The sequence below is a fragment of the Parasteatoda tepidariorum genome, chromosome 5 (genome assembly GCF_982258835.1).
Source record: "Parasteatoda tepidariorum strain Cologne lab strain chromosome 5, Ptep-v5.0, whole genome shotgun sequence".
NCBI classification, from domain to species: domain Eukaryota; kingdom Metazoa; phylum Arthropoda; class Arachnida; order Araneae; family Theridiidae; genus Parasteatoda; species Parasteatoda tepidariorum.
In genome coordinates this window covers 116297365-116319426 of record NC_141759.1, presented here as the reverse complement: position 1 = coordinate 116319426, position 22062 = coordinate 116297365, and the positions used below count along the sequence as shown (strand labels likewise).

Genomic DNA, 22062 nt, shown 5'->3' with positions numbered 1-22062 from the left:
ATATTCTCTTCCAGTTTCGCTGATGTTGTAACACCTACATATACTAATAATCATCGGTATAAAAACAGTGACGTCTGAATTATGAAAATACGAGCTATCTGGCGGGCAGGTAAAAATGAGAAAAATTTTACCTTCTGCGCGTAAAAGCGGAGAAAATAGCTAAAATAAGTACAAATGCGGAAGGGTTGGTAGCTATGTAGTTTGAATTTTCTGTTTACCTTTGAAAAATCGGAAATAAATATAATTATTTTATTTCAATGGCTGAATTTTCTGAAGAAGTGGAAATCCGCTAAAAAACAGAAAAAATCTCATCCCTGGATTGGCCTTTAATAATATGAACTAGGTCTGGTTGTTCATACTTTTTTTTTTTTGAGAGAGAGAGAGGGGGGGGGGATACTTAAAAGAATTTTTGGTGCAGTTTAAGCGAATAACAAATGGCGCACCCTTTACAATCATGAGTTATATTATGTAAAATAATCCTTTGGACTATAAAAAAAAGTTTAGCCGAAAGAACACAGTATGTGTGACTCAATCAGAAGAAAAAAATGAAAAGTAATTCTACTCCTTTACAAAATTTATACCAATTCAAAATAGAGAAAAGTTATCAAGGGTCTGTCCAGACATTTTGTGAAATGTCCTGTTTTTGTAAAATTGTGAAAAAACTACTCATATATTTGTGAATATAAAACAAGCGGTAAGTCACACTCTTTCAACCAGGGTCCTACTTTTGTGAATTTGTGCAAATAGGGTCTTGTTATTGCAAAAATTGCTAAAAGCCTTTTCAAGAAGTTTTTAAATTGCAAATAGATACAAGATTCTGTTCAACAATGGCTGCTACTAAATTAGAGATGCAACATACAAATATTTGGTGTTTAGCCTATACTGCTCAACGCAGAATATTCATTTCGGACGAATAATGGAAACAAATTCACTCACATTTTTAATAATTTTAATTGACATATTTTAAATAACACAACTTAGTTATGTATCACTTTTAATGTATTACACATTAAGTAAACTTACAATTCTTAAATTTACAATATTTTATTTCAAAAATTGCTAGAAATAAATTTTTATTACATAATAATCTGTTAATTAATGTTAAGAATAATTAATTGATTATGAATCGAAAATTGATCAATTATTCATTTACAAAAAAAAATAAATCATTTAATACCAATAAGAATGTGCACACGACGCTTGTAAAAGTAGAACTATTTTCTTAGAATACAACATTTGAAATTTAAACTTAGGGAAACTTGGAAAACTTAGTTCGTTTCGAATGGTCTTTCCTTTTTTTTCCCGTGAAGGGTTTATTCGATTAACAAAACAATGATGAGGATAAAGAAATTTGTGAAGGGTCCAATTAAAGGATAAATTATTTTGTGAAGGGTCCTTTTTTTTGGAAAGATATTTTGTGAAGGGTCCGTTGACAGACCCAAATTTCTTCTAAACAGACCCCTGGTTATTAGCACTTTTTAAGTTTTATTTAATATTTTTAAAAATTTCACTGTAAATATTAAGATTTATATCTGACAACACATAATCTCTCTCTCTTTTGTAATGTTTGATTTACAACAGCTCATATGTGAGTTAATAAAGTAAAAATAAATAAATAAAGATTTCGTGGAGAAAAATAAATTTTCTACAACAATAGATAACATTTAAAGTAAAAAATCTAAAAAAAAAATCACAAAAAGGCATTTTTATTTGCAATGACTATCAAACAGGTGGGAATTTCGAAAAGAACTCTCGTTAAATGCTGCTCTCCATCAGCACATTAAATTTCAACTCTGTAGTTTCATTTCAACAGCTATTTTCTTTTACTTTAACGGTTACCCAAGTTGTTGTATCCCGAAATAACAATAGAATCATACTTTTATTTCTTGCACACATTTCAAGTTTCTAAGTCTTATACTTTTTGAGCAGAAAAAGCAAAATGTAATGTAAAGCAATGAAAAAAAAAAGGTAGAAAAATTCGCACAAAAAACTTTTAAAATTGTAAAATTGTTTGAGCAAATTGAAATTTTTAAAAATATTTCCTTGTTAAGTTAATAAACAAACACGTGGAAATCTTTTAACATGCCAAATTTTGACTCTGTAGTGGTATCCCTGCAGTCTGCGAACGATGGTATTTTTTCCAACAAGCTTAACAATTAATTTTTTAATGATAATTTTTTTTATTCCATCACAATTCCTGAGCACTTTTCTAAGTATCTTAGTAATTTCAAGTTTTCATGCAGCAAAACAAAATATAATGAACACTCAAAAGAGTTTTTATGATTTTTTAATAAAGAGAGAATACACAAAGAATTTTCCAACAATTCTAAAATACTTATTCTTTTTTGTTGAAAGATGACTTGGTAAGTTGTTGAAACATGGTATTTCAAGGCAATAATATTAGAGGACCCTCTAAATACCATGATTTTTTAACATTATTAATATAGAAGATTAAATAGAACCAAGCTGAAAAGACGCTAAAAGTGAGAAATCGTCATTGACGGGTATATATATATTTAAAACTGCATATACATTTAAAATCTGTTTGTAATTCTGTCTACTAGCACGCTCATTTCCTTCATTTTTCTGCATTTGAGAATTACATGTCTAAGTAATGCACCATGATTACTTAATATTCACATCTCCTCTGCAACCTTGGCCACAATTGACGCATGCGTAAGCAGATTACTCCTGTTATTGTTATATGTTATATGTTTGTAAGGTAAGTACACACTACCTTACAAACTGTGAAAAAAAGTGGCGACTACAGTAGTTTCACCAGTTGTAGTGCGTTATTACCAACCACGGCTAATAACACGTATTACAAGGTTTATCCTGCACGGCATTTAAAAACTTTTAACTCTTTTCTAGGTTTTATTACAGGTTTCAATGTGTGTTGTGTTTGCTGTGACTCAAGAAATTGTCATACCTGTTGGGATGAATGGCAACGATACTGTCACATTTATTAGAAACCGAGATGTAGGTAATCATTTTGTTACCAGTTTCATAATAATAATAATTTGTATTTTTTTCCAGAATTTACTGATATTTTACTGACCTGTCACAATAAAATTCTGTTCGTAAACTTAGATCAATTATTTAGCTTCTGAGATTGAAAATCGGTTAAGGATCAAACCAGAGGAACGAGTGTTGCTCCTTCTAGTGGAGAAACTTTGCATTTGGACAGTTAATATCTGTACTAACAAGCTCTCGTATAGACCTTTTTAGGTTTGTACAATTGAGCTTTAATTTTTCAGTTGATCAGTAATTTTTTGGATTGTGAAAATATATCCTTATCGTATTGACATTTAAAAACGAAACTAAAATGGAAAAGTTTCATATTCTGAAGCAGTGGTTTCCAAAAAATGTTCCGCGGAACCTTTAGGAAGGGTCACAGGGGTTCCGAAGGTTGGAATTTTTTTTTAACCAGCAATAATTATATTTGTATCTTATCCAAAATCCGGAATTTATTTAATATATATCGGTTATTTATATTAAATTATTTAAGTAAAATGTTAATCTGAACACTAGCACAATGGAATTAATTCTTTTTAAACGACAATACAATTATGAAAAAGATATGCAATTATAAAAAATTTAATGAATATTTATCATTTAGCTGTTCAATTCGAAATAAAGTAATCAAATTCAAGAATAAAGTATTATGTTTCTCTGATAACTATTCTCAACATTTGTAAAAGTATAAAAAGAGAGTAAATTAGTTGATTTAAAAGGAAAATTGTTTGCTATTCGTTTAGTAAAGAAATAAAACGTCAGAATGACATGAACCACTGTCAGATCGGGATGTTTACGAACCTATTCCTTCCTAGTAGCCACATTTATAAAACTCTTTGAGAAAATGGGGTAGCAAAATACAAACACGAGGAACTAACAAAATCGCTATCTAACTTTGGCGAATTACTATTAAGGAAGACTGGATTAGAAACATCAAAACCTGCTTAATTGCTGAAGAAGGTGTTTGTAACACTTCTATCTAGAGTCGTGGTGGCTCGGAGAATTCCAATGAAGTGAACCTGGTTCGAATCCTAACGACGGCTGGTCGATACGAATTCCGCATCTGGCTTACACTGACCGCAGTGCAGACTTAAAATATCCTCAGTGTTTGACGGATCATATATTAGAGTCTTTTTGCCGTCCGACTAACCGCGGGAGGTTTTCCTCTCCGTGTAACGCATATGCGGGTTAGTTCCATTAAAAAGTCCTCCAAGAAGGCAAATACTCCCAATACTTGATCTAGGAGTTCTCTTGTCTTCTGGGTTGGATTTAAAACTACAAGACTACAGAGGTGAACATTAGTAGTTGCAAACCCAAAAAATTGGGTCGGCTGTTCAACAACGGTTATATAAAATAAAGTATTAAATATCATTTCTTCTACGTTTCCTTCTGCTATAAAACAAGTTTTTTTGGTGATAGTTTGTCTCGCCCTCCATGTTAAAGACTCGTTAGATTTTGATAGTGTTTTTTTATTTTCTTATTGATTAAGTATTTTTCACAAGGGAACTAAAAATTATGTAAAAGGCCATGATTTAGAATTACTTTACTTGTTTAACGAAACTGACACTCTATTTTGCGCTTACCAATGAAAATCAATCTCCATAAATATAAACTATTTTATTTCAACTAAGTTAAATATTGATATTCGTATAAAATCTCTGCCATTAAATACTTTTGTAAGCCATAATTTGTAATTGGGGGTCATTTAAATATTCTGATTCAAATATATACTGATTTTTGGCAATTTTGAACCCCTTTCCCTATTGTGAGCAAAAATAGGCTAATAACTAATGCTTATCTGAGAAACTCTCAATCACTCAGAATTTTGCTTTAATTTTACAGAGCAGCGATGACTCAGTGGCACTGAACTGTCGCTGTTTAACACGGGGGTTCGACTCCAACAAAGCGATGGGTGCTAGCTTGTGTGGGAAGTAAAGGAGGTCGATGCAAAATGTTGTCTGCATTGTCGTTATAGTGATTGGTTGTCCTTGTTGCAAGAATGCTGCTGTACCTCTTTTTAGTTTTATTATTGTAACCTAATTTTGGAATTAGGTAAAAATAAAAGATATAACTTAGTATAAAACAAAACTTTCGTTTTTAAAGCAGTATTTATAATTTTGAAAAAAAGATTCGATTTTTTCTTTTTCAGAAAATTTTTTAAAATTTTGTTCTGTCTGTTTTGCGTAAGTATTGCTTAAACCCTTATAAACCCCCAAAAAATAAGCAAATCACAAACCCATATTTGTGCCATACCGTCATTTTTCCATCGCAACTTTGATTCTCAACAGAGGGGATGGCTCCCCTGATTCGGTAGCATGATGACTTGCGCGCGAAGTCGAACGGTTGAAGAGTTTAACGAGAAATGGCACCATGCAAGCCCACTCGATCCCTACGCAGGCAGATCAAAGTGGTCACCCACCCACTTATTGACCGCAACCAGTTCGGTGTTCTACTGAGAATCACGTCCATACGATCAGTCCACTGCGGGATTTGCGGGGAAGAGCGGATCTCGATTTCAGAGTTAGTCTTTTATATGAAAGTCTTGCAGAATTTGTGGTTGAATGTTATTCGTTTTTGCAACTCTTCGGAAGAATCGAACCGTATAATCTTCTATGCATCAATCACACATGTTTATAAACGTACGGTAAAAATAAACTTTACAAATCATAATTAAAAATTTGATATTTTTTTAAAATTCTTACACACATACATAAGCCGCCTTGCACGTTCATTAGAAGGAACGGATATTTGATATAAAAACTTTGAATGTTGATCCCTTTGTTGTCGAAGTGTTTCAGTGATTTCGGGGAACGAATCTGTGTCTATATCACTGTGCTGGCTCTATGTTTTTTTGCTACTTTGCTTGATTCCCTTGCAAAACTTCATCAAGCTGAACGGTACTAGAATATCAAATTGATTTGATTAATTTATTCACATGTAGATTTGCATACTCAATTTTAATGAAGGGTAATAAATCCTTGTCAAATCGAAGATATAATTGCACGAATTCGGTAGAATCATGGTTAGAACGGAATCCCGCTTCAGAGCATTCCTCAGAAAGACAATCCAATTTGACGATTTTATAATAGTCGTTGAACAGGTTTTTTGGGTTTACAACTACTAATGTACAACTCCGTAGCCTTGTGATTTTGAGCCCATCCAGAAGGCAATCCTGGATCATTACCCCTAGAGGTATGATTTGTTATTGGAACATGGAGGACTTTGTGACTCGACAGATTTGACGTGCATCAGTCTCAATTTATGACACTGGGAGTGTTTGGCCGGTAGGGATCAAACCCACGACCTCTTGGACATGGGCCCAGTGCCTTACCAACCAGGCAATCCCGGCCTGACTAAAACGATTAGAGGAAAGACATAGCATGCCTCTGCAGATGATCAAAATTGTGAGGTCATGCCTTCGGATCATCCTCGGGAATGCTTTCCAGGCCCTTGTCAATAGCCCATTGTGCAGCTCTAGTGCGACGTAAATGAATTAAATCAACAAAACCCAAGCTCAAAAAAGCTTATCTAAAAAAAAGCGAGTACTACACACCCTCTTCATCAACAACTCAACTCAAATCAACTTTGCTGGAAAATAATCGTTATCGATATTAAGGGATATATACTACGAAGCACGGCCTTCGCTGCTTGTGTGTTTTATGTAAGAGGTAGACATAATGTAGTTTGTCTCATTTTAAATACCGTTATGGTTATGTATACCATATATGTTAAATACCGCTCATTTTAAATAAAGTTTGTTTATGGATCACTTTTTCTTGGAAGAACTATAAAGTAAGTTTTTATATTTCTTTAACTTTTACATGTCTTTAAAAATTTTCTAGTTGTGTGGTATGCTAGTAATTGTCAATGATTTGGGATTACTTTTAATAATAACTAAAATACCCAGTATGATAACGTACGTTCTTGGATATTCTTTATTTTCTGATAAGATATTAGCTTTGCTTAAGGTATCAGTTTTCAAATTGATTATTAGTTTAGATTAAAATTACTTGTTAAGCGATTAATCATAACCAGTTTTATATTGTGTGTAAACCTGGGTAATCGTGTAGCTTAATTTCCTGTATGGAAACAAACTATAGTTTACAAAGCAATAAATGAAAAACTTTATGTGCTTTCTCTTTTTTTAAGGCTATAACCTGAGTATTTGCAACAATGTATTAATACCAGAAATTGTACATAGTTTTGAAACTTGGTCCTTTTTTTTCCCTCACTAATATCAAATTAACTTACTGTTTAAAACTTAAAACGTAATTCCCACTCAATATTAAGAGGTATATTCATAAATTTGTATACGTTTGTCTATTTTCTGCAATGGTATTAATACGCTGTGTTAAACTGAGTTACAATCTTTCCTTTTGTCTTCAGAACAGTTTTAATCCTAATACTTTGAAATGAAGTTTAATAACTATTAGAGTATGGCAGATTTTTTTTTCACTAATTTAAGAAGGGAAAACATGTTTGGTTAAGCAAGCAAAATGTCTTCTATATTGAAGGCTTCTTGTGATCAAATTATTTTTATCAGTCACACGAATTCATTTTCATTCGGTTTCACAACCCTATGCATTTCGAGGATCGTTCCTCTCCTTCACTGTTCTTTCGATAAAATATTTGTACAAAATTTAATTTTATTGCGTAGTGATATAGTTAGTTTGTAGTTGCGCAAGTGCTATATCTTCTAACCGGTGAGATAAATTCAAATAAATTTTTTAACTTTTTCTTTCAATAAGTCATTAAATAATAAAATATTATAGAATTTCTATATTTAATTGTGATTACTTTGTCTGCAAACTTTGCTCCCAATTCCATCTGTTATTCCTGAGATAAATAATGGAGACTAACAAATTAGTCAATAGAAATTCTAACTGTAGCAATTTCCTTCAAAAAGTTAAAATTAGACTAGAAAAATAATGTAAGGATGGAAAATATTAAAATGCTGTATAATTTTCAGATTATAAATTTTCTGCGGTATTTTAATATATCTACTAGGACATGAAATCATTAAATCTTCTGCTAATTTTAACAGATTATATTTAATTTAGTACTAAAACACTATCAGATAGTTATATATAAATTGCTGGTTGTATACATTAAATATTTTGCATTACATTGTTGGTTTATTTTAATTTTATGTCTGATATATTCATGATTTTAAAACTGTGTAAAGAAATGCGTTGTAACTTTCTAAATAGATTGTGGAGGTTACTGAGTACTTTAGAATTTCCTTCGTAAGTCAACAATGGCTAGCTGCGACATTTATCTAATTGTGTTGGGTCGTTCGGTAATTTTCTGTATTGGTCATTTTTCATTACTTCTTAAATACAGATTTTAAAAATTCGAAAATAGTGGAAATGTCATACAAGCTGGAAAGGAGATTTGTCAGAAAACTGTAAAACTAAAATATTAAGTCTTTAATTTCTCCAATTCTTTTCGAAATTAGAAATTTTAATTTTCCGTATAAATAACACCAAACTCTATCATTGTCGTAGAATTAGTCTAATATTATCGATATATATAAATCATAAGTATACAACGTTCATCAGCCAACTTAACCCTTTCTAAGGTCAACAAGGGGGTATACTTACCACAAATTTTAAAGACTATGGTGAACATTTTTGCCACTTTTAATTCAGGTTTCCATTTGTTAATAACTTCAGCTTTCTTGAAGTGCGTTTGAATAAAGTTGGTGAACATTTGTTAGTTTAAAAAAAACTTATTAAAATATTAAACGCATAAATCCTTTTGAAGATTGTAGTATTGATAAAATTTATTCTATATATATATATAAAGAAAAGTCAATAAGTTCCTAATAGATCTCGTGCTAAATATACTTTACCACCAAAAAATAGCAATTTTATAAACTAAATTAGTTTTTTTATATCAATTGCTGTTCTTAACAATTTCAATTTCAAAAATACTTTTACTTACCTTTACTAGGAATAAATTTCCCATTAAAGGGTTAAAGTGCATTACTTAAAAATATAAAAAAGGTACGCCACTGTGTACGCAGCCTAATTTATTTTTCTTATTTGTTACAGGATCCAAGAAGTTTCCCTATAATCAATGTTTGAGACTCTACTACATAAAGTTTGAATATGCTAGATTGAAAATTCTATTCCTTGCAGAAGAATGCTGCTTATCATTATCAGATATAGACAGGTAAGCAAGTTAAGATTTATTTCGATCTACTCAAGAAATTTGTTTAATATAAATTTTCATGTATTTACTCTAGTGTAGCATTTTCATCATAAATTTGAATTATAAGAAATTTTAAACATCGAATTATCTTATAAAATCAACATATTGAACGTATCACACAAGGTGAAAATGGTAATTTCGACGAAAATTGTTTATTATTCACATTAACTTTAATTTATTACCTTTCCAAAAGCTTAAATTTTTGATCTCCGGTATTTAGAAATGAGATAGTAATTTTTTCATGCTGATAGATTAACCGCTAACCCTTACCAATGTTTTGAGAGAAAAGTCAACATATTTTTGTCTCGTTAATAAATACAAGGAAACGAAACATAATACATAACTTCTAAGTTTAAATTTTAATTTTTTATGCGTAAGAAATATTTAATTCACCATCAGTTTACTATCCCAAATCATCTCGGGCAAATGAAAAAAGTTAATATTAGTCTTCGTATATGTTCACAACTTCATAATCTGGAAACTCTTCTACATTACTTTCATTTTAGCTCACAGATCTCATTTTTAACTCTTTTCTTTTAAATAGTAATAAATGTATTACCCGCTATTGCAAGATTTTTGAAGTTTGTTTATTGGTGACTTTTTTTTTTCGCGAACTCAAAAGTTAGTCTTTTTAATTCTAGCTTGTACACGTTTTTAAACTTTCGAGATTGATGGTACGCTAGTATTTTTCAATGATTTGGGATTACTCTTAAGTATAATTAGTATACCTAGTTTATTAACGTACTCGCTTGGATATTTTTAAAAATAATTTTCTTTGAATTTTCTGACAAGATCTTAGCCTGCTTAAAGTGTTAGTTTTCAAATTGATTATTAGCTTACAGTGTTACGCTTTATTAAAACCAGTTTTATATTGTTGTGCAAAACAGACTTATCGTATTGCTTATTTTCTTTTATGGAAAACAAACTAAAGTTTACGAAACGGCTATTTTAAAATTTAAATTATTGCTATATTTTTAACAGCCTGTAACTTGAGTATTAGTAGCAGTTTATGAATGATTCCAGGCATTGTACGTACTTAAAACATTGTACTTATTTTTTAAACTTTATCCTTTTTCCCCTCCTAGTATTTAATTAACTTACTGTTTGAAACTTTAAATGTAATTTCCACTCATTGTTAAAATTTTTTTATACGCTTGTATATTTTACGCAAGGGTACGCACTAAGTTAAAATGAGTTGAATACTCTTTCCCTTTATATTCCAAATAGTTTTAATCCCAATACTTTGAAATATTAAATATTAATAATTCAGTAACGATTAGCGTATACCAAATTTTTTAACTAATTTAATTAGCGAAAACTTGTTTGCTTAAACAAAAGCAAATTGTTTTCTATATTGAAGGCTTCTATGCATTTAATTTTGTTATGCAGTGATATAGTTCGTTAGCATTTGCGCAAATGTTTTCCTGCTGGTGCCATTAAATTCAAAGAAATTTTATCCTTTTAATTCAATAAATCGTAAAATAAAAGTTTGCAGACAAAATAATTACACTTTAAATTGAGAAATTTATCTTTGGAGCAAAGTCCATCTGTGTAACTCCTGGCATCAATAATGGCTACTAACGCAATGGTTAATAGAAATTGCTAACTGAAGCAATTTTCTTCGAAATTGGAAATTAGAATAAAAAGATGATAGATATCAGTGCTATATAATTTTCCGATTATAAATCTATTGGGAGATTCAACTGTATCCCGATAAATCGAAAAGGGCATGAAAATCAGTAAATAGCATAATTTTAGCTAAATATATTAAATAATTTCGTACTAAAACACTATCAGATTGTTATATATAAATTGCTATTTGTATACATTAAAGATCTTGCGTACGTTGTTGGCTTATTTTAATTTTATGAGCAATCTATTCATGATTTTGAAACTGTGTAAAGAAATGCGTTGTAGCTTTCTAAGAATAGGTCGTTTATGTTACTGCGTATTTCCTTCGTAGGTCAACCCTGGCTAGCTACGAACATATATCTAAAATTATGTTGGGTCGTTCGGTAATTTTCTGTAACTAGTAATTTTTTCACGACTTAAAGTAAACAGATTTTAAAAATTCGAAAATAGTTGAAATGTCATTCAGACTAGAAAATAAATTTGTCAGAAAACTGTAAAATGAGCGAAAGGTTTTTTTTTTTTTTTAAAATTATTTCTCTAATTCTCGGAATTAGAGATTTTAACTTAACCACATAAATATGTAACACCGAACTCTAGTATTGTCGTTGAATTGTCTAATATTATCGATATATTAGTCATAAGTATACAACGTTCATCAGCCAACTTAACCCTTTCTAAGGCCAAGGTGGTGTACTTACCACCCATTTTTAAAGACTAGGGTGAACTTTTTTTACCATTTTTAATTTAGGTTTCAATTTGTGAATAACTTCAGCTTTCTTGAAGTGCGTTTGAATAAAATTGGCAACCATTTGTTAGTTTAAGAACTTATAAAAAATATAAAATGCATAATTTTTGGAAGATTGTAACATTGATGAAATTTATTTTATAAATAAAGAGAAATAAATCAATAAGTTTGGAATAGGTCGTGCTTAATATGCTTACCACAAAGAAATGGCATTTTTATTAACTAAATGAGTTTTTTTTCTTATAACAATTTCAATTCCAAAAATACTTTAATTTTCCTAGAAACAAAAAGCCCATTAAAGGGTTAAATTACATTATATAAAACATACACCACAGTATAATTTATTTGTTACAGGATCCAGGAAGCTACCTTAGAAGTGTTATTTGACTCTACTACAAAAAGATTGCTTATACTGGATTGAAAATATATTCCTTGCAGAAGAATTATCAGATATGCATGGGTAAGTAAGTTAAGATTTATTTTGATCTACTCAAGTAGTTTGTTTAATATAAATTTTAATGTATTTACTCTGTAGCATTTTTACCACGGATTGTATTATAAAACATTTGACTCATCTAACTATTCAATAAAATAAACATTTTGAAGGTATCAAACTAGGTGAAAATGGGTAATTTCAGCAAATTTTTTTATTATTCACACTTTAACTTTAATTCATTAGCTTTCCAAAGCCTTTTAAATTTTTTAACTCCGATATTTAGAAATGATATAGTAATTTTTTCATGCTGACTGATGAAAATAGATGTAGAAACTTATATTTTTATGCTTTATTTGAGTAAATTAAAAGGTTCCTTTTTTAATATATAAAGTATTATATTAATTAATATGAAAGCAATATTCTCTAATTCATTTTTGTTAGAATTTTCGTTTAAAGGAATTTTACAAAACGCTGATTTTGGTTCTTTACTCGACACGTTTTTAAAGTAAACTTTTGAATTTTGCTTTTAGATTTTGTGTAATTTTAGCGCTGAACTAAACGGTAGGATGCAAGTGTATATTTGTTTTTATCAAGCATTAAGTATATTAAATTTTATAAATTCAATGTTGATATATTTATTTCTACTTGTCGTTTTGAAATTTAAGATTCAAAATTCTAACATTAATATAGAGATTTTGAAATTGATGCGTTACAATTGACTTTAGAACTGTTAGCATAGCATGACAAAGTAGTTTTTGATCTAGTTTCTTTTAAAAAAATATTTCGTGCGCTCTTTAACTTTAAATTTAATTTTAAGACACTGTTTAATAAATTTAGCCTTATAAAATTGTGCAAATCCTTCCACGGTTAGCCCGACGGTAAGGAGCTTTTAGCCATGATCCCTCTACCGCTGCGTCAGTATTGAGCCCTACGTTATATTTTTCATATCTGAAATTAATTTTCACCTTCAGTTTCTTGGTGAGGGATATTTTCAACTTCTACTGAAAATCCGCTTAGAATGGTCAGGATACTGATGAAATTTAGTTATTCGCCACAAAGCTCTAAAATTAAAACCGTCACAAAAGTTTTATCAAATATTAGATTTCAGTAATCCCCGCTCACTCAAAAGTAAAAATATCACTTAATTTCATGGCTATTTAAAGTTTTTGATAATTGAAATTTTGACTGCACCATTGTTAGTCTCGGAGGTTTTCATTCGCATTTGGTTTGCATTTGCTTATATAGATTTCCGTTTTACTCCAGCGATTTGAAAATTACGCACATAGTTCAGTGGTCCTGCGAGTACGAATTACATGTTCAAACTAATATGACCACCGTAATAAGATTTAAGAACATTTTTTAGTGAAATAATGCAGACTGGGGTTTGCGTTTCAAGGGCCTACCTACAAATGGGGTTAACGGAGACCTGTGCATAATGTTAATGGTCATACTTTCCCTCGACGCTCGGATATCAGACACTGTCTCTCTTTGACTAAAAGACCTATTATAATTTTACCATAAAAGTAAGGACAGTTTATATTTTAACACTAGGCTTTGTATTGAGTACTTCACCGCCATATCGTGTCCCTGGGGACATCTTCCGAGATCTCCATTTCTGACTAGATGTCCATGTTTGCCAAAATCTTCATTACTGATCTAGTTGCCACGAGGGCCGTAGTCTGCCAAGATCTCCTTTACTTACCTAGTTGCCACGAGGGCCGTAGTCTGCCTAGATCTCCATTACTGACCTAGTTGCCACGAGAGCCGTAGTCTGCCAAGATCTCCATGGCTGACCTAGTTGCCACGAGAGCCGTAGTCTGCCAAGATCTCCATGGCTGACCTAGTTGCCACGAGAGCCGTAGTCTGCCAAGATCTCCATGGCTGACCTAGTTGCCACGAGAGCCGTAGTCTGCCAAGATCTCCATGGCTGACCTAGTTGCCACGAGAGCCGTAGTCTGCCAAGATCTCCATGGCTGACCTAGTTGCCACGAGAGCCGTAGTCTGCCAAGATCTACATGACTGACCTAGTTGCCACGAGAGCCGTAGTCTGCCAAGATCTACATGACTGACCTAGTTGCCACGAGAGCCGTAGTCTGCCAAGATCTACATGACTGACCTAGTTGCCACGAGAGCCGTAGTCTGCCAAGATCTCCATTACTGACCTAGTTGCCACGAGAGCCGTAGTCTGCCAAGATCTCCATGACTGACCTAGATGCCACGAGAGCCGTAGTCTGCCAAGATCTCCATGACTGACCTAGTTGCCACGAGGATCGTTCCCTACCAAGATCTCCATGACTGACCTAGTTGCCACGAGGATCGTTCCCTACCAAGATCTCCATGACTGACCTAGTTGCCACGAGGATCGTTCCCTACCAAGATCTCCATGACTGACCTAGTTGCCACGAGGATCGTTCCCTACCAAGATCTCCATGACTGACCCAGTTGCCACGAGGATCGTTCCCTACCAAGATCTCCATGACTGACCCAGTTGCCACGAGGATCGTTCCCTACCAAGATCTCCATGACTGACCCAGTTGCCACGAGGATCGTTCCCTACCAAGATCTCCATGACTGACCCAGTTGCCACGAGGATCGTTCCCTACCAAGATCTCCATGACTGACCCAGTTGCCACGAGGATCGTTCCCTACCAAGATCTCCATGACTGACCCAGTTGCCACGAGGATCGTTCCCTACCAAGATCTCCATGACTGACCCAGTTGCCACGAGGATCGTTCCCTACCAAGATGGCCTACTTTAGTTGCCTTGTCGTTACGACATAACAGAAGCGCTCACTGTACCTTACTTCAACTAAACAAGAGGTTTACTTTATATTCTCCTTGAATGATATGAAAATTCTACTCTTATTTTATGAATATTTAAATTTCTCCTAAGAATTGAGCTATATATTTTTTAATTAAATCTAAATCCAGACTCATAAGTTATAAGCAATTTTAGGTACCTTTTTTCTAAAATTTATTTCAAAGCTTTTTTAAACAAACAGAAAATTCAAATCTTAATATTCTTTTTATTTATCATACATAAATTTTTATTCATTAATGAGTCATATTTACCTATTAAATATCTAAAATTAGTTGCAGTTAGTCTTAGTGCTTGCAAATTCGTTGCACCTTCTTAAAATTTTTAAAATTCTTAAAATTTTTAAGGCAAGCTTATTGTCAGCTATTACTTGTTATCAGCTATGACTTAATATCTAAGAAAAATTAACTTTCAACGCTAAAGAACTAACTAAAATTTTTTGGTGTTTTTGCGTTAAACTGTAAAAGAAGCTAAAATCTAAGGTTTTAATATTGAAAGGAATTTTTTTAGTGCCAGTTAAAGTTGCGTTTCAAAGCATTAAATTCAGGGAATTGAAAATTAAAGTACTTTCGTCAAATTCTCAGACTAAGCATACTTAGATAAATAGAACATTAGATCGAATTTTTTGGTATTACTAATTTTTAAATTATCCCTTATTCTCCACTAAATGCGTTATTAGATACGTATTTCACATTAAAGAATCGGTTGAAGTAAATGTGCTAGTTTAAAATCTACGTTTAAAATACACTTAATCAATCTGAAAATTTAAAGCATAACTTGAGTAAAAAATGATTTAATGAAACGTTTAATTGATAAAATTCACAACTCCAAATTTATGAAAATATACTAAAGTAACTCTTATATTTGTTTTAATTTTAACAAATCAATGTGAGCAGGGGAAAACCGGTATAATTAAACTCTCATTTTAAATTTCAGAACTTTTATGCAGTAACGACATGTTTGGATACCAAAAAAAACAGAATATGCATTATCGCACATTTTGTTACCTAAATAAAGCAAACTATCAAATTGATAGCAATGAATAAATACTACCTCATTAGTAATTTATTATTAAGTAGCAGTTTTAGTATTTAAGGTAACGTGTATACTGTTCCAAATAAAATTTTTATGATAATTCAAAATCTGCCTGTGTAATCATCGCTTATATTTAAAACCCTTAAGGCTTAAGACTCGCTGTCACATCAAAACTCCGCATTTTTTCAAAATTTCTTTTCGCCCTAATTTTTTTTGCCAATGGCAGGCACTGAATTTGAGTCTTTGCCTATACTATGCCAGAATTGTTGCTCACTTCGCGTTACCCAGTGGGCACCTGTGAACCAAAGTCACGGAGGCGAGCAACATTGCCCTCGCCACACTGCCACAAACCCGTTTATAGGGTGGGCCACATTCACACATCATACACATACACAACAGAGGACAGCACAAAGAGAGAGAAACATCCATGCCCAGAGCGGGATTCGAACCCGCAGCCTATGGCTTCGCAGTCAGGCACGCTAACCGCTCGGCCACCTGGCCGGCTCGCCCTAATCATAGTGTACCTCAATTGAAAACACAATGTTGAATGTTTGTCGTGTTAATACTACAGTCTTGTTTTTATCTGCGTATTTATAAGTGTGTTAGGATAAATTACACTAAACAAACGTATCTAAATTTATAATTTTTCAAGCATTTCTGTAGTATCTATAGGCAATAACAACTCTACGTTTTCTATTAATTAAAAACATTAATGAGAACTATATCAAATTTAAGAACGAAATGATTAAGAAAAATTTAAACGTAACTGTTTAGTAATTAAGTTTTAAAATCTGTAGTTTAAAATAATTATACTCGTTCTCTCCTACAATGAATTAGATAGGTAACAAATTTGATAGTAACAAATATTTCAACTTGTCAGGTGATTTCTTACGTTAAACGGAAATTATATTTCTGATAAAATATATTTTTAGAAATGGGCTTCTACAAAACTAGTCTTGTTTTTTAATCTTATTTCTCTGCCGAGTCTATTTGCATAACGAAAATCTTTAAATGGATATGCCTGAATTTGCTTCATCTCAACTCTAAATACTTATAGCATTTTAATGATACATTTTGAGCTCCCAAAAGTATCTGTTTAGCTAAACTTCAACACTGAACAATATTTATTACAGATGATTCAGTTAGTTTAATTGAGAAACGGGCTATGAGTATAGCACGTGATAAAAGGATATATTAAAAAGTAAATAAATTTAGAAAACTTTTGAGTTTTCTCTTTTTTTAATGTAAATATGCTGGGATGAGCAAATTTAAAGCAGTTCATGTTTAAGGAATTTCGTTATGCATTCATATTTTTGTGTACATTAATTCTGTCTAATTACTAACATACGACTAACTATAACATATATTTCAATCACAAACTAACATTGATTCATTGACTCGGCGGTTAAATAAGTTAAAACAATGGGGCACAATGACGCGATATAAGATATTAAAATTTTTATGAATTAAGAAGCACTAAAATTTTTTGTAATTAAGGTTATGAAATTAAGCAGTTTTGAATAATCTTCAGTTATAAAATAGTAAAATTCACGCGTAGAGAACGCTTAGAAATATTTTGGAAACAAACTAATTTTATTAAAATTCAGCTTTGTTCGAATTTTTAAATTTCTAATTCTGATGAAATATTGCAAAACCGGTAAATTAAAGATGTAGACAGCGGAGTTTTAAAAACGTGGATCTGTTATAATAAGTATTTACAAAATCAAATTTAAATTTGTATTTTTAAACTAAAACAAATTTTTAACTCGGTAGACATTTAAAAAAAAAAAAACTAGCGACTTCTACTATGACTGGAGAGCTTATGGTACTTATACCAACGGAAACTAAAATTAATAAAATAAAAAAACATAAAAATTAAACTTGACAGCTTTAATTTTGAAAATCATTTCTATTAGACACACCCTAAATAATAGCCTGAAACTGTCTCGTTTCTTACCTCAAACTTCTGATTTATTTTCTTTTCGCGATATTTCTGGGAAATTGTAACTAAAGGGTAACGTTTAAAATTTATCGCAAATTTTATAATATTCCATATCAATCTTTTTTCATCCAATGTTACATTAGTCAATACATACGCAATTGTATTGTTAAATGGTCACTTATGCGCAATTAAGGGAAGAAATTTTTTTTTCGAATGGCAGGCACTGAACTTTATTCGTTTCGCCTTAGAAGATGCCAGAGTTGTTACTCATTTCGCGTTACCCAGTGGACACCTGTGAACCAAAGTCACGGAGGGGAATAACATTGCCCACGCCACACTGCCACATACCCGTTCATAGGGTGGGCCACATTCACTCATCACACACAACAGAGGACAACACAAGAGAAACATCCATGCCCAGAGCGGGATTCAAACCCGCGGCCATTGGCTTCGAAGTCAGCGAAGTCAGGCGCGCTAACCGCTCGGCCAGCTGGCCGGCTGAGGGAAGAAATAAATTGATTGTGAAATTTGATCAAATAAACTTGTAAAAGATGTATAGCTGAAATTTTTCTCAGATTCAACTCTTATGTAGAATTTTATCACAAGCGATTAAATTCGGATGGTGGATGCACGACTCCAAATGTTTAATTCCTCAACCTGATGGGCCTAGTTAAGTGATATTTTAGGTCGACGAAGTAACTTAAACCTTAATTACCAATTTAAGTAGTTTGCAGAATAATTATCAATTTAAATAGTTTGCAATAGTTTGTTTAAATAGTATCTCTTGTAATATTAAACTAGTTTCATAATAGATTGACTAAGTATGATTTATAAGTAAGCTAGGTCCTGCATCTGGAGCCGTCTATCCACAGTATGAATCTGTTCTAACCAGGTTTTCAACATTCTGGAAAGTAGTCGGCACATTTTAAAACTTTTATAGCCATTAAAGGATAATGAATTCTAACTGTTAGGCATAACGCAATGAGGAACTTCGTGTACAGGATCCTTTACTTGACATTAAACTAATCTAAAACGAAAAAAGTGGGCACTAGACAAATTAGTTTTCGATGCACGCATGGTAGAGATTACTAAAAATAGGTTCCTTACAAAAGTAATCCTTTCAGAATGCAGAATATCCCATAGTCTGATAAAAGAATATATTTTAATTTCGAAAATAAATCATAACGTCCTTAAAGGTCCAAATTATAGAATTTACTTTATAAATAAGTTTAAATTTAAGTTAGATGGCAAAATTGGAACGTGAATTAAATCAAGTCTATTCGAAAATTTAAAACCATTGGAGTTGTGAATGTTTTAACTTAGTATTGCTACAAGATTTATCCAAATTCAGGATAACTTATAACTATTTAAAATATATTTTAAGGAAATTTAAATTTTTCAGCGTGTATATGTTTCTAATAAAAAGAATAGGTATTTAGTAAGTGTTTACATGCCTTAAAATAAACTCCACGTATTTACGTATAACTCAAATGTTGTCAATTTAAGATTCCAAATATCTGAGTTTGGTGCTACGTAAAGCAAATATACATATAGAATTTGATTCAAATGAGTATTTTAAAAGTTCGTGAACGCATATTTTTAAATCTAGCAAGTTCTGTAATTGTATCAGTGTGTTTTTCTCAAATTCCCGTGTAAAAATACTGTAAATATAGGTTCTTAGTCGGAGAAGTCGATTTAAGTTTTTATCAGAAATTTGCCAGTTTGAAAAAATGCCAAAACAATCCACGAGGTAATGTAGAAACTTTCTTAATGTGTTCATTTTTAAGTCTTTAACAGTAAAATTTTGAACAATTTTTCTTATTCTCATAGTATGTTGCGATTGCGCTTAATACTTCGATAAGAGTTAATGACATAAATAACAATAAGCTTGTTTTAGAGTTTAAAACTTGACCATATGAAATGCAGATTTGTAAATTTTAAAATATAGATTTTGTAATCTCTAAATTCATTTTCGTTCCACCCTAAGCTGAACATTGTTAACAGACGAGAAATATTCTATGCAAATTTAAATGAAATGTTGGAGATAATACGAAATGTTAACTATCTTTAGGGATAGCTAACTGTTTTGTTTTCTATGAAGTAAAATTTCAACGAAATTCTAATTCTACGCTGTTAACATTCCTTCCACCCAAGTAAATTTTGAAATTTTAAATAGAAATTGCGGCTATAGCATTATATAGTTCTAGAGAGCAAAATTTAAACCTAGTTGCACGTATTTATCAATAAACTTCAATTAAAAGACAGCTCAATGAAAAACAGCCAGTATTAGCGCGGTTATAGTCGATGATATAGCAGATTTGGGGCAATTAGGGGACATCTATCAGCAGCAAAAGTGTGCAAGGATTAATCGGAAGTTTCGGTATGTTCTAGACTAGAGCCCCTGAATTAGACAGGCCGACTTATCATTCATTTTTGGAGCGAAGAGCTAACATAAGCACATAACATAACTAATACTAACATAACGTTAACTTGCTAACTTGTTTGCTCCAATATTGCTTGATAGGTCAGCTCTGATAGTATAGGAGCCTTATACTAGACTAGTGTGGAATATGACGTGGAAGCGGAAGACGGCCGTTCTGCTTTCGCGTCATGTTTCACACTCGTCCAGCCGTTTCGGAACTTCTCGATTCACTCATGCACTCTTTTGTGGAGGATTAGTATCCTCGTACTGTGTAGAGACCTTAAATCTTTAACGGTAGTGTCTATTGGTTTAAAAACTCGAAACAAGCTATTTATGTATTCATTCAGCATAGACACTTAAACAGAATAGTTAAGAAGAGTTCCCTTTTTGATTTATTTCGCTATAATGATCGTGTGTTCAACAGAACTCTAAGGTTATTTAATTATAGTAAAAATTAGATCAATCGCAGTAAGTCTTCAGAATTTATAAACCAGCCGAAAGAAAAAAAATCCGGTTAAAAGTTTTTAAAATTTCGGAAGAGATTATAAAAATTAAAAAGGCAGAGAAAATGTAAATAAACTGTTACATTTAACTTAAAGTAAAAAGTAATGCTAGTTTTCATCAAAATTGTAGTCTAAAGTTTAAAGTTAAAAACTATGCGCTAAATGTGCACAAATCTGCTTTTCATACATAAATTTTCAAAAACTAATGAATAGTTTCAATTTCAAAAGAAACTTTTTAATTCTGAAGTGAAAACGTTTTGAAATGTTAAATTTGTTTTCTTTTTTGAGACGCAATTTTCAGAATGACAAAATTAATTAATTTCAGTTAAAAATTTTAATGTATTCAGGCTTAATAATTAAGGCTCAATAATTAAGGCTAATTCTTTATGTATTGATGCAGATTTTTACAAGGGGAATTTTCAATATAATCTTTATGCAATTAAATATCCAGTTTACTGTTTGATACCTCAATGTACTCTTTAAGAAATCTATGTTAATAAATATTTCATTTGATGCAAAATTTTCAGTTTATGTAAAAGGATGTGTAAATAAAGCGATAGCTTAATATGAAATGTTGCTTCAACTCCATTGTTATTAGAGCTCCATGTAATTAAGGAAGGTGTTTAACACTAATATGTAAATGAGGGAAATGTAATATGTAAATAATGTCAAAATGTGGCTTAGAATATTTATATGTATTGCAAAATGTTCTTTTTAATAAATATTTGTTACACTAAGTGGTTAGTTTCATATTTCTTATACATAAGAGTTTCTATTTATTCCAGACTGAAATAAGTTAATGCCTCTGAAGTGGTAATTTAAAACTTAAGGGTTTGGTAAATTTATCTTCAGGTTTTACTTAAAATTTACAAGAAGGAAATAATAGGATTATAGTTGGATTTATCTATAATTACTTTACGGATAGTTATAGCTACGAATAGTTATAGCTACGGATAGTTAATTCAGTTTTGATGAAATCTAGATTTGCTTTGACTAAGTTTAACGTTGGAACACTAGTTTTAGAAATATTTAGAGCTATTTTCATATCTGGCAACATTTACTTTACTCTTAAAACATTTAAAGAAGTGTTTTCCTGGTCTTGGTGAGAAATCAAATTTAATTAACTAGACATAAACTGCAAAATTTTCATCATTATCAAGAATGAAATATTTTTAACCGATATAAGAACTATTTTGAAGATGTTTTATTTTTCATCCCTCTAAGAATTAAATTCTAAATTTAAATATATGGCTTACCTCTTTTGGAACCCAGTGTAACCCCCAAAAGTGTTCTTTGCA

General features: G+C 31.5%; 1 protein-coding gene and 1 long non-coding RNA gene across 2 annotated transcripts in view; one reads left to right on the top strand and one right to left on the bottom strand.

The window, feature by feature from the left end:
- Positions 1-22062, bottom strand: part of LOC147810049 (pre-mRNA 3' end processing protein WDR33-like) — a 162886-nt gene that overhangs the window by 2164 nt on the left and 138660 nt on the right. The window lies entirely within an intron of this gene.
- On the top strand, positions 6670-13909 carry LOC147810050 (uncharacterized). The gene is made up of 4 exons (XR_015433566.1): positions 6670-6807; positions 9072-9192; positions 11963-12068; positions 13596-13909. It is a non-coding gene; the product is annotated as an uncharacterized LOC147810050 (long non-coding RNA).